The 13,508-nt window shown below is 53.4% G+C and overlaps 1 protein-coding gene across 2 annotated transcripts in view; it reads left to right on the forward strand.

Moving 5' to 3' along the window:
* Positions 1-1,067: 1,067 nt before the first annotated feature.
* MAPT (microtubule associated protein tau) overlaps positions 1,068-13,508 on the forward strand; it is a 98,598-nt gene continuing 86,157 nt past the window's right edge. For both annotated transcript variants that reach the window (XM_058561277.1, XM_058561278.1), the window contains exon 1: positions 1,068-1,161. The gene's annotated coding sequence lies outside the window, so the exon portion shown is untranslated. The remainder of the gene's footprint in view (positions 1,162-13,508) is intronic.

Raw genomic sequence — 13,508 nt, forward strand, 5'->3', positions numbered from 1 at the left:
AATTAAAAAAAAAAAAAACTTCAATACAAGCTCCCATATCGTATTGGGCGACTGAGAGAATGAAGGCCTCTGGTCAGTTTGTCAGAGGTGTGTTAGCCAGGTGAGAATCTCCCCCCCCTCCCCCAGGCACTTAGAAATTCAGATGTCAGGCTCTACTTCCAGTATAACAGTGTTTCAACAAACGAGGTAAAAATAACTGTTTATGTGAAAATGCTTTACAATGTAATAAGCGCCATTTAAATCTTGGTCTAATTTAAGATTTTACTCTAGGGTCACAGTTAGATAAATAGATTCGAATGCTCTTTGTTAAAAAACTGCACTACTGTATTAACAACTGAGTGTTTTAAGTGGATTAGCTAAGGAAAGGATTCTCCTTGGTCAATAACAAAAAAGCTAGAAGGAAAGCAAGTTGAAAGGAAGCAGACCCAGGGAAACTTGATCTCCAACAAGGGGGAACATTTGGGGACTCGGGAGAGTCAGGGTGCCCGGCCAGCGATAAGGAGGGCCAGCCTGGGACTGGCCTTGAGTCCAGGTGGACAGACTGGGGAGCCAGCCATGGCGAAACCCGCTCGGGACCTTTCCGTGATAGGACATCATCCCGGCACGACGGGAATGAAAAGGGTAGCAGATCTGGGAGCGGAAAACCCAGCCTCCTCCCGCCCCCAGAAGCAACCAAGCCACCCTGCCGAGAGAAGACACCCCTCAGACAAAACAAAGGCTCCAGCAGCGGGAGGAGACGTAGAGTGCGCCTGCGCCACGGCTCGCGCGTGCGCGTGGCGGTCAGCGCCCGGCCTGAGGAGTGAGGGGAGGGGAGACCGGGGAAGGGAAGCGCCAAGAGGACCGAGGTAGGAGGCAGGGGAGGGCCGAGCGGTGGGTTGCTCGCGCGCGCCCACTGGTGGCCGGAGGAGAAGACGCCCGCGGAGGCCTCGCTGCCCGCCCCTCCCCTGGGGAGGCTCGCGCTCCCGTTGCTCGCGCCTGCGCGGCCCGCCGGTCTCGGGAGCGCGCCCTCTCGCTGGTGCGCGCGCTCGCAGTCTCCGCCACCCACCAGCTCCGGCACCAGCAGCAGCGCCGCCGCCGCCGCCGCCCACCTTCTGCCGCCGCCACCACAGCCACTTTCTCCTCTGCTTTCCTCTACTGTCGTCGCCCTCTGTCGACTATCAGGTAAGCGCGAGGCTCCGAAATCTGCCTCCCTGTCCGCCCCGCTGCACCCCCATGCCGCCGCCCCTGGCGCCCCGCCGCAGAGATGGGTTTCATGAGGTGGGCATTGGTCGGGGGCAACGGCGGAGGCCCCTCCCTGCGCCCTCTGCGCTCCAGGGTTGGGACTTGGGCTGTTTGGAAAGGGACCCATGCAAGGGATGCACGCACGCGTGTGAGTGTGTGTGTGTGTGTGTGTGCGCGCTGGGGGGGGGGTCCACAGGACCCGCTTCGCGCGGACCCGGGCACAGGCTGTGCCCGCAGGGCGGGGCGCGGATGGCGGTGACCTGGGAGAAGGGGCTTCCATGCACTCTCGGTCGCCGCCTTTTGCCGCAATGGGCGTGTGTCTATGTGTGTGTGTGTGGGGGGGCTCCAATGACGACCCCAGAAGCCGAACCTGTTATCCGATTTCTCTGTCTCGGTTTGCCGTCAGCCCTAAGGAAGGTATGGATTGGGTTCTAGAAAAGATGATTCCCTGCCTGCCCCTCCCTACACCTCCCCGGCAGCAATTCCAACCGGGCTTTCGCTGCCCCTGATTTAAGGCAGTGGCCCACGCCCTCTGCGTTTTCCTCCTTCAGAAACCCGCAGGGGACATTTGGGGGCTGGGACTGGAAGCCGTGAGATGGGGAGGGGTCCGGGCGCTGTCACTTTAGTTGCCCTTCCCCCTGCGCGCGCCTGGCACCGAGATTCGAGCAGCGCCGTGCTCGAGAGAAGGTAGTGCGCGGATCCCAATGTGGAGGCTCGGAAAGGCAGGGGTCACCTGGCCTGGCGATGTGGAAGGACTCGGCAGAGGCCGATCCCGGCTCGCGGGTGCTGACAGCCACAGCCCCGCACAGACCGGCGCGGGGGCTGCAGGTGCATTTCGGGGCGGGCGCCTTTCTCTGCGCTCTGCGCCCTGCGCCCGGCGTCCAGCGTGAGCGCTCCCTGCCGGAGGCGCGGGGCTGGCGCGCAGGGCTCGCCCCTCACTGCGGCAGTGGGTGTGGACCCGGGTGGGCGAGAAGGGGGAGGGTGGGCTGTGCCTCCTCCCACTCCCACCCCCGCTTTTTTCCTCTCTGAACGCGAGGTGCCATCTTTTCGCGGCGTGTCACCTCTTTACGATACCATGCCAAGCCGGGTGGCTGGGCTTCGGAGGACAGGGCGGGGACTGTCATTAAAGGGGGGGGGGCAATCAGCGCTGAAATCTTGGCGTTTTTGCTGCTGCGGGCTTGAGCCCCAGGGGCGTTCACCCAGGATCTTCCTGGGGGTCTCGCTGCTTTGTTTGTCGGGCTTACATGATCCGCGTTGCCAGCCTTGGTTTTTTGGCTTTTCTTCTATGAGGGTGTTTAACCAAGGCCCCCGGTTTTCGCCCCTCATTTCCGAGCCCTTTGTTAGATCTCGGGGCTTGCTGGGGTCGAGGAACTCGAGTCACAGCCCCGGGGGCACGCATGGAACGGGCGTGACCCTGCGCGGCCCCCTCCCGGAGCCAGGCCGCGAGCCGGGAAGCGTCCGCGAGGCCGATGGGGTGGGATTCGAGGTCTGCGCGCGCTGTACGGATGGCCGCAGATGGACGACGCCCCTCCCCACACCCAGAGCTTCCTGGGGGCCACGCCCCACCAGCCTGCGGACCAAGGGTCACCGGCGACCCCTGGGAGGTCGGGGGGTAGCTCGCGCCCCTCTCCGCTTCACGCGCTGTTGCTTCGCCAGTCAGGAGAATGTGAGGAGGGGGCCCGAGGTTTCGTCCGGTGCTGCAGGCCACACCCATTTTTCCCGAGCGGACTGGGAGGGGGGCGCGGAGATGAGGTTGCCATAGAAACCACACGCGTCGGGAGAACGGAGCTAAGGGCGTTGCCCCGCCCCTTCCCGGCAGAGATTGAGAGTCCTGGGGAAGGGGGGGCAGCGCGCCCTCGGCCTCCTGGAGGGAGACCCCCCCCAACCCTGAGTCTGTTGGTCTTCCTAATTGCCTTTCGGCGGCCGCAGCCACCCGGATAGGCGTTCCTCGTGTATTTTTATTATTGTGGCCGAATATTATTTTAGAAACGTGCGGAATTTTCACTAAAGGGCCCGAGTTCACCAACGCCCTTGAAACCGGTGGGGAGGGGGCAGTGCGGGGGGTTCGGGTACCGACCCCTGACCAACAAGTCCGAGCATCGCCCTCCTGCGATGAGCCGGTCCGTGCGGCTTTCTGGTTAATTCTATCGCTGAAAACTGGTGCGAGGGCGCAGCTCTGAGAGGGATGAGCATTTTAGGGGCCGAACCATCCACGCGAGCGGCGCCGATTGAGCTGAAGGAATGGCGCGGCTCGGGATCGAGAGGCCGCCTGGGGCCAGGCCGAACCTCCCCGGCTGTGGCGTCGGGGGTCGAGCCGCGGTGCTGCGAGGCCTTCCTGCAGAGCGCGGCCCGCCGCGCGTGGGTTGCAGGAGAGCCTCAAGGATCGATTCGAGTATCTTCCCCGCTCTCCATCGCCCCTCCATAGAGCGGAGCGCAGGATTCCGGTTTCAGACAGAGCGAGGGTCTCGGAGCGGCGCTGGGGACGGGAGCTCGCGGTGACCGCGGCCTGGGGCGGACCGCGCGCGGGCGGAGAGGTCCCCGCCTGTCAGTTGCGGGACAGGGAGCGAGGCGGGGGCGAGCGCATTTAGCCCAGTGCCGGGAACAAAGCGCGGTCCAGGCGTCCGCGATTTCGCTTGGTTTTGAAATGTATTGGCGGTTTGTTGGGGTTCTCGGGTCGGCTAGACCTGGGGGCTGTTAATGGAGGAATCCTGGGGGCCAGAGGATGGTACTTCGTACGCGGATCGGGAAACTCCATCCCTGGCTCTGCGCGAGCTTTAACTAAATAGCTTCCCCCCAGGATGTGGAGGGATGCAGCGTTGGCGCCCGTGCTCCGACGATGGAGCTCTGAGCCTGCCGCCGCGCCTGGGGAAATGTCCCGGCACTGATCCGAGGACCATCGACGCCTGTCCCCGAGTCCCCAGCAGGCGGGGGCTCTTTTAATTCCGGGAGGTCCCAGTTCGCCTGGCGCTCAGGAACTTGTAACTCCGTGCCCGGGTCCCCGACTGGTCCGGGTTGGGATGGATGACGGGACCTGGGACAGCGACTGCCCGGACTACCCCTCCAAGACCACGTCGGCCACGCAGGCTCAGCAGGACGGCTCTGAGTTTTTACCAGATCCCTGTTTCTCCGGTTGACCCGTCCTACAGCAGGAGAAGGAATGCCTTTTCGACCATAATTAATTAAGGTATTATTTTGCGTTTTAGGATGCTGCTTATGTTTACCACATAAGAATTCTTTATCCATCCCCCCTTCTCCAGCCCCTTCCTCTAAACAATTAAATAAATTACAACCCCCTTCCTAGCGCCCGGTCCGGAGTGACTCTTGAAGCTAATCAATTCCTTGACCAGCATTTACTTCTCTAACAGGTTGTGTTTACTGCACTAACCTAGCTTGCCTCTTGGGGTTGGCGATGGGACAATTTGGGGGAGGGGTTTGTTAGCTTTGCTGTTTTTTGGGTGAGTGACAGTCCATGACTGTGTGTCCCTGCCCTGCGCAGACCTCCTCTGCACACGCCCATTGTGGAAGGGCGTGGCTTTTAATTGGTTTCTAGTATCGGCCGCCCTGACAGGAACAAAAGAAATGGATTATTCCTTCAAATTGCAAGAAGCAAACTTAGAGTGGGTTTGATTGAGGAAAGGTCAGATTTATTTTATAATTGGGAAAAGAGCCCCTTCTATTGAACATCCCTTTGACCCACATGCCCTTGGAGGGCAGTGCCAGCCTGGAGATGTAATAGGATTGTGGTACCCTTTGTTTAGGCTGAATTTTCTTTTTGCCCTTTTAACATCAGTTCATGAAGCCCATTTGTTGAAAATTTTAAGAAATTGTGTTTTATTCCACCTTTCCTCAGCATTTATGTGTATGGTTTGAGTGGCCCTAGAGCTGCGTACATGAACAGGTGTTAGTTTTCTAATTAAACACATAGTTTTCCAACTAGACTGCCTTCTATGAAGTTAGTTGGATAGTTAGTATCTTCCTTACTCCCACCTTGAAAGAGAATCACTCACAAACAAACACACCGTTAGGGGCTTAGTACAGTGCTAGACATATATAATAGGTATTTGGTCCATACTCATCTCACAAATAAATGAATAAAATGGGAAAATGCAGGTCAAAAAGGTGGTGAAGAGAAAGCAGAATAGGAGGAGGGCTTTATTCAAGGTCCTAGCATCAGGAAGGTTTGGGGGCAAATCAAATCCTTTTTGTCCCCCGTCGTGTCCAAATGACACCCAGAAAGCTGCCTGAGCTTCTCGATGCACCTCCAGGCCCTCCCTTCCTTGCCTCCATGCCTTCTACCTTCCCACTTCCCAGCTTAGGGCCCCACAGCGTGGTCCCTACTGCTTACCTCACCGCCTGGCCCAAAAGGGCACAGAAGAGAGGAAAGAGGAGAGACCACACTGGCCCCTGGGGAAGGGAGACCCTGCCCTGCCACCTTTGGGGCTCCTGCTCCACCTTTGGCACGTGCTCCTGATGCCAGGGGTCGGAAAGATGGAGGGGGGAAACCCCATTTGCCTCTGGTCCTTCCTCTTCCTCTCATCCTCCTTTTGTCATCATCCTGCTTCAGAGCCCCCCCCAACCCTCCACATTCCCAGAAACACCCGCCTGACCAGCCACTCCGAACTTGCCACCCTAGCTGGCGTGGGGGGCACCTGGGCAGGTAAGGGGAAGAGAAGACCCCGGCCTCACCAACTGGGCTGCAGCAGGGAGAGGAACCTGATGCTCCCGTGGGACTCCCAGCTGTTTTCCTGTAAAACAGGGGTTCTGACCCCCGGGGCCATGGAGATGTCTAGAGACGTTTTTATTTTCACAACTGGCAGAGGATGCTACTGGAATCTAGTGGGTAGAGGCCAGGGATGCTGCTAAACATCGTACAAGGCACAGGACAGTCTTGTACATCAAAGAATGATCTGGCCCCAAATGTCACTCATCCCAGAGTTGAGAAGCCCTGCTCTAGAACCATTGTTACTCTGGCACTGTTATCTTAATGGGGTTCACAGTCACTGAGTGTCTGCTAGGAGGCACTCTTCCAAGTGCTCCGCAGAGATGATCCCATTTAATCCTCACAACAGCCCCCTTATGTAGTCGGTGCTGTTATTATCTCTGTGTTACATATGGGGAAACTGAGGTACAGAGAGGTTTAGTAACTCACTAAAGGTCACATAGCCAGTGAGTTGTGTAGCTGGGTGTCTGATACTAGCCGCCTCCCTCTCTCAGCTACACGTGGGCTTAATAGGTTTTTGTGGGCTAGCCTGGGAACCCAAGCTTGATCTATAGCATTGACCCAGTGGAATATTCTGATTCCAAAACCACTGACTCACAAATGAACTTTTGCAAGAATCTGTAATTGGGGCACGGCCTAAAGCTCGCAATTTCTCATCTGGCCTTGACACAAGGAGCGAGGGATTTCGCACTACCTCTGTGCTTCTTGTTTATAAAACAGGGAGAAAATATTCCGGAGACCTTAAACCTCTTCTCCCAAATCCAGGAATTCAGGACTGCTCTGTCATACAAAGGAACAGCAGGGTCTGAGTGGCTCAGAGAAGGCTGGAAGTCAAGATTGGGGGATCATGACATAGACTCAGCTGTGGTCAGGGTGAAATCACTGAAGTTTTAGGGACCTCAGATCCCCATCTTAGGTTCTACACCTTAGAGAGGTTGAAGCAGCCCCCAGTGGAACCTAGCACTGTGCCTGTGGGTGTGAGATGAGCTGGGCGGCAGAGGAAGGACCTCATGCAAGAATCTCAGCTCTCCCTTGGCAAAGGTGGGCCTGGAGGCTTCTCTCGCTTCCTGGAGCCCAGGCTCTGCAGTAAATATTCCATTACACTGTGGTGTTGAGGGACTGCCTGGAATCCTCCGTCCACAGGACACACTGCCACCCACCCAGGCACACTGAAGGTGTGGGGCGGCTGCGATTCTGCGCCTCCTGAAACAGCCTGTGTGGGCGATGGGACGTGGACCATACACGCCGGTCTCGCCTCTTTTACCTTGCCAAAGGGGTTTCTGTCCAATAATTCTTTTCCTGTCTCCAGGCACCATGATCCTGCCACCTCTGCCAGGTTCCTTTCCAGCACATATGGCCCCCATCTGAGTGTGGGAAGGCAGTGTGAGGCCGGCTCAGGAGGGTTTTTGAGCTTTTTGGGTTATTTGATTAGGAAACATTCTGTTGCTGTGCAGATAGGATGGGCTTCCACAAAATGCAAACTTAAATGACTTCTGGGTGGATTATCTTAAGTTTTTTGCTTTGATGATGTTTCAGCAGGCTCTGTGCTTGCCTCAATCAGAGACACTATAGAATTCATCCCTGAGAAATGTATTTTGTGCCTCAGCTGTTCAAGGAAGGTTTGTGAGGGCCGGCCCCATGGCTTAGCGGTTAAGTGTGCACGCTCCACTACTGGCAGCCCGGGTTTGGATCCCGGGCGCGCACCGATGCACCGCTTCTCCGGCCATGCTGAGGCCGCGTTCCACATACAGCAACTAGAAGGATGTGCAACTATGACATACAACTATCTACTGGGGCTTTGGGGAAAAAAAGGAGGAGGACTGGCAATAGATGTTAGCTCAGAGCCGGTCTTCCTCAGCAAAAAGAGGAGGATTGGCATGGATGTTAGCTCTGGGCTGATCTTCCTCACACAAAAAATAAAAATAAAAATAAAAAATAAAATAAAATAAATAAAAAATAAAAAAATAATAATAAAAGAAAAGGAAGGTTTGTGAGTGCCTTGAAGGCAGGCGCTATGACAGGTCCCCAGTGCAGGGTTGTGTCCTACATCTAGAGGTGTTAGGTCTGGCCTAACAGTTAAGGGTGTGGGCTTGGATCAGACCTTCTGGGTGCAAATCCTGGCTCCTCCACTCAAGTGGCACCTCAGCTGTACTGTTTATTCTTGTTGTCTGTAACTTGGGGTATGATCATACCCATCAAATGAGTTGCTGTTTGGTTGGGGTTTAAACGGGGTGATGCAGTGTTTAGCACATAGTAACTGCTCAGTGAATGGCCTCATGGGCAGCAGCCTCCAAGTGGACCCTTGTGATTGGATGAGTGTGCAAGGTGTCTGCTAACCCTGGTGAGGAAATCAGCTGTAACAGATAAATCGTTACACTGAGTAGGGGTCAAGATAGAAGAGGGCAACTGCCCAGCTTCCCTGGAACCAGGCATTGTTGTTTGGGTGGAAGTGGATCCCCCGGAAAATCGCACACACCCATGGTTAAATGTACACACAGAGCTCTTGCCACAGACAAGCAGAGTGACATATCTGTTGTCCCTGCTTCTGTCCTATTCCTTCCTGAAGTCCACTCCACGCCAGGAATAGACTGAGTACTCTCCACACCAGCCTAAGCTGAACCACCCTCCCTCCCACCACACTGGGACTGGTGACCTGGCTTAGCGTGTCGGGTTCAGAGGTCTGACTAGTTTACTCATTGAATAAAATGTGAGCACTGATGAGATGGAGAAATAATGGAAGTGCACCTTGTTTAAGTTATGTGATTACGGGGACAAGTATGATGGACCTAGAAGCGTGGCTGTGGACATCAGGCCCTGTGGACCCAGCCTTGAGTATTTACGGTCCTTCATTTCTGCTTCTTACATGGTATCTGTTAGGAGAGGGCCTACTGTAGAGACCTTTGTATTAAGTAAGAGGGGGGCACCGTCCCCCCCGACCCGGCTTGCCTGTCTTCCAGGGCCAGCAGGGCACTTTGAATTCATTCACAGAGAATCCCAACTTAAGGGGGTGTTGCAAAATTCTCCCCATAGGACCCAAAATAAATTTAAATTCCGTTTACTAAATTAACTCTTAGTGAAGGAATTTTAGATCAAGGTCCAATAATTAAAAAACTGTTTTAAATCACCAAGTTAGAATTAAATCTGAAGCCATTGATAATGATGTTTCATTCATGGCCCTCCTTTTTCCACTACTAAATCAGGCATCAAAGAGAAAAGGGACATAAATTATCTCTGGTCCCAGCTGCTAGTTTGCCGTCCAGCCTATGGCCCAGTTTTCTGGTTCCCCTGGAAGGCTGGGTGATGCTGTCTCAGGACCTAGTCTGCAGTTGTATGACAGAAAGCCCAGGGATGCACTTTCATCTTCATATCCTCCTCCCCAGGATACCAAGGATATTAGAAGACCCCTGGGTCCATAACTGCCTGTCATGTGATCCACAGCCAACACAGAAGGCCAAGAAGGAAGTGCTGAGAAGGGCCGATTCATGGAACCCTGGAACTGTGCCCCTCCCCCAGGGTAAAGGACAGCTCCTCCCCCTGAGTTAGAACCAGCATTCTAAATGATGTGTCAACAGAATTGTCTTGGACCAGATCCACTTCTGCCCTTGATTTACAGGTCATTTCATAGGTGCTTATTTCCAACTGTTCTTAACTGGACAGTGGCACCAAACCGTTGTCTTACCTCTCACCCCCTCCCGTGGCCTACCCCTCAAAAGAGGCACTTATTGGATAATTAATAATCTAAAGCCAAATGCTTAAATGCCCAAGGGAAGGTTACAATTTAAAGAATCTCTTTTGGGCGGGCAGAGTAGTGTAGCAGTTAAGTTCGTGCTTGGCATCAGCAGCCCAGGGTTCACAAGTTCAGATCCTGGGCGCGGGCAGACGCACCCTTTGTCAAGCCATGCTGTGGGGGCGTCCCATATAACATAGAGGAAGATGGGCACGGATGTTAGCCCAGGGCCAGTCCTCCTCAGCAAAAAGAGGAGGCTTGGCAATGGATGTTAGCTCAGAGCTAATCTTCCTCACAAAAAAAAAAAAAAGAATCTCTTTGGTTAAAAATATATACACATATAAATATTATATTATATGTGATATATATTTATATAAATATATATTTAAATGTGAATGTTCACTACCTTGTTTGTTGTATGTCTGGATTTTTTTTTCTTTTTTTTTCTTTTTTTTGGTGAGGAAGATTAGCCCTGAGCTAACATCCGTAGCCAATCCTCCCCTTTTTGCTGAGGAAGATTGGCCCTGGGCTAACACCCATGCCCATCTTCCTCTACTTTATATGGGATGCCGCCACAGTATTGCTTGACGAACAGTGTGTCTGTCCATACCCAGGATCCGAACCTGCGAACCCCAGGCCACCAAAGCGGAGTGTGATGCACTTAACAACTACCCCACCGGGGCTGGCCCCTGTCTGGACTTTTTATATTGGGTCTGCTGAAAACCTGAACAGCTTTCGACTTTGGTATTGGTAATGCATCAGAATTTAAATCAACGTATGTTAATAAGCGAGCAAAGGTTGTATAGACAAATGAAATAGTTGTCTATAACCTGCAAGGTGGGGTATGGTCATAATCATGGTATAGATTCGTATGAACTTGTCGCTTCCAAAGCTGCCCATTGCCAAGAATCACCAGGAATAGCTATTTGGAAGTCACTAGCCCTTCTGCCGTCCATTTTCTGTCTTGTCTTTTTCCTAAGGACAGGGAAATTCTATGCTGCTACAACCCACAGTACAGCCGTTCAGCGTCTGCCTCTGCTGTTGCCGTGAGGCCAGCTTAGAAACGAAGGATTTTGCAGAACATCCCTAAATCCGCTTGAATAATGGAGTGATCCTTCACAAACTCACCTGAACCTTCTTTAAACCTATTTAATCTTCCCCCCTGGGGTTAATCCTGTGGGGATAATGTGCCTCCCAGGCATCTTTCCACTCAGTTCAGTTCCTTCTTTAGTTCTGATGTCCTTCCCTCCTCAGCATCACAGTGAGTGATGGCTGCAGTCTGCTCCCTGCAGAGTGTGAATAAAAACTGAATAAATTGAAATAAATCTCTTTCAATGTCACTAAAGTGCTATAAATAATTATGAAACAATGTTTGATGTCTGATGGGAAATGCAGGAGAAACAATTTTTTTGTGTGTGTGTGAGGAAGATAAGCACTGAGCTAACATCTGATGCCAATCCTCCTCTCCTTGCTGAGGAAGACTGGCCCTGAGCTAACATCCGTGTCCATCTTCCTCTACTTTATATGGGATGCCACCACAGCATGGCCTGACAAGCGGTGCGTCGGTGCACGCCCGAGATCCGAACCGGCGAACCCTGGGCCGCCGCAGTGGAGCCTGTGCACTTAACCGCTTGGGCCACCGGGCCGGCCCCTAAAACAGTTTTTTTAACTGATAGGATTCATGTTATAAGTTGCCAATCTAGGCCGAATTAAAAAAAAAAAAAACTTTAAAAAAAGATCTCCTTATCATTTATTGCTGGCAAGCCTGAATTCCAGAAGGTAGCCACCTCCTCATTTTGTGGGCCTCTGTTACCTCCCAATGCTTGGGCTTGCCAAGCCCTGAATTTAATTGCAACCTTCCTATTTACCAAGAGACATGTGGCGAAGATTAAGATTTCTGGTACCTCCATTTTTCCATCTGTAAAATGGGGATGATGTGATCTCCCTCCTCAGAATGGGTGATAACATAGTCTCTTTTCTCGCTGAGTAGTCACAGAACGGAAATAAAACAATTTATGAAAATTCTTGGAGCTTCTCCAAGTGCCGCAGTCAGGGGCAGGATCTGAAGTCTCTCACAGGCTGAGCGGAGCCTGAAGCCTGACACAGTAGGGCTGCCGCCCCCTCGCCCCTTTAGTGCCAACCAGAAGGTGCAGGCTGGTTCCCAGCAGGGAGTACCCGCCCGTCAGCAGGGCCTGTGCCCAGGATGGATGAACACACGGCCACAGTCCAGCCTGCACTGTCTTGTCTGTCCCCTTCTTTGGAGAGGAGGCCCAAAGCCAGGGACAATGCAGGGCGGTGGGGTGGCGGTGGGGGTGCTTTAGCGTAACCTCAAGTGATATCCTGCCCCTGCCAGTGCCAATGCCTCGGGAGAGGAGCTGGGATTTCCCGGGCTTCTCTTGTGACCCTCTGATGGAACTTCCCGGGAGCCTTTCCATTTCCTCGGGGGTTTTCAGTTTCCTCCTAATCAGACAGGGACTTGGTGCAGAGTCTCATATTCTAATCATGCCCAGGGGCAACCTCTTCCCACCACTCAGTGTTTAGCAGTGCTGGGAATCGATTAAGGCGAGAGTGATTAAATTAAGGGCTGGAGTTGACTTTGATGGTATAATATTCTCATGGCTGTGTGGTGGCGAGAGGTGGTGAAGGCTCATTCGCTGAACACTGGCACTTGGAATTTGAGTTGAGCTGGAGCCAGGCTGCCGTCTCTCTGCCTTCGCCCTGGGAGTGGAGGGTTTCTCGTGTGCGTGGGTGGTGTGTCACCCCACCCTGACAGCAGCCCGACTGCTCCACCACAGGGCTGGCCTTGAGCACTGAGTGTCAAGTGGCCCCACATCTTCAACCCTTGGTTACCCTACTCTCCCCAAAGCTGCCCCCATTACACCCTGGTCCCCTCCACTTTGGTCATTGGAACCAGCCATCTTCCAGTCCCCATGTGGCAAACCTTAGAGTCTTCAAGTCTCCTCCTTCCTCCACGTCCCAGAACAGACCTAACCATCAGTTTCTTCCTCCCAGAATCGCCTGGATTTGCCCCTCCCTTTCCAGGCCCGTGCTCACCATGCTAAAAGGAGATTATCACTTCACCCTGGATCGTCATGGGAACAAGAATAAATCATTCCCAATTTCAGTTCCAGAACTCACATCCAACCCATTTTTCAGACAATTCCAAATTCTTCTTCCCAGCGCAGCCCTATTATCTGCCCTGCCCTCATCCAAGCACGACTCCACGATTGGGTTCTCTGTCCCTGGCTAAGCCAAGCCCCACCTCGCACTGCCTGCCCAGGCCCCCATGCCTCAGTTTGGCCTCCCTGTCCAGTCCTATTGGTCCAGTCCCCCTGCTGGCCAGCCTGTCTCCTGGCTCCTTCATAGACATCGTGCTGTCTCTGCCCCTTGCTCACCCGTGGTACCCTCTCCTTCCCCTCTGCCTATTTAAATCACCCTGACCTTCCCCAATCAATCTCTGTCCTCCACAAAGCCTTCTCTAGCTTTTGTGCTCAATAAGACCCGGAGACCTCTGCACATTTCATCTGTCCCCAGTCACCAGCACCGCAGTGGTTAACATGTAACTGTTTTCTCTCTTGCCTTGCTGTGTGTGCAGGTCTCATCTCCCCACGGGTTGTACCTCCTCTGAGTGCAAGGCTTGTGTCTTAAGTGGCTTTCCTGCTCTCCTGGGTGTCTTGCCCAGTCACAGAGCTGGGCACATGCATAGCTCAAAATAATTACTCTTGATTCATGCAGTTGGATGCTAATAAATCAAACAGGCTGATGTCAGATGAGTTTTACCTGTTTAAATAAAGTCATTTCTCCACCTACTAGTACACGGTTCTATTGCTCCATGTACTT

This window comes from Diceros bicornis, chromosome 18 (genome assembly GCF_020826845.1).
Source record: "Diceros bicornis minor isolate mBicDic1 chromosome 18, mDicBic1.mat.cur, whole genome shotgun sequence".
Lineage (NCBI taxonomy): Eukaryota > Metazoa > Chordata > Mammalia > Perissodactyla > Rhinocerotidae > Diceros > Diceros bicornis.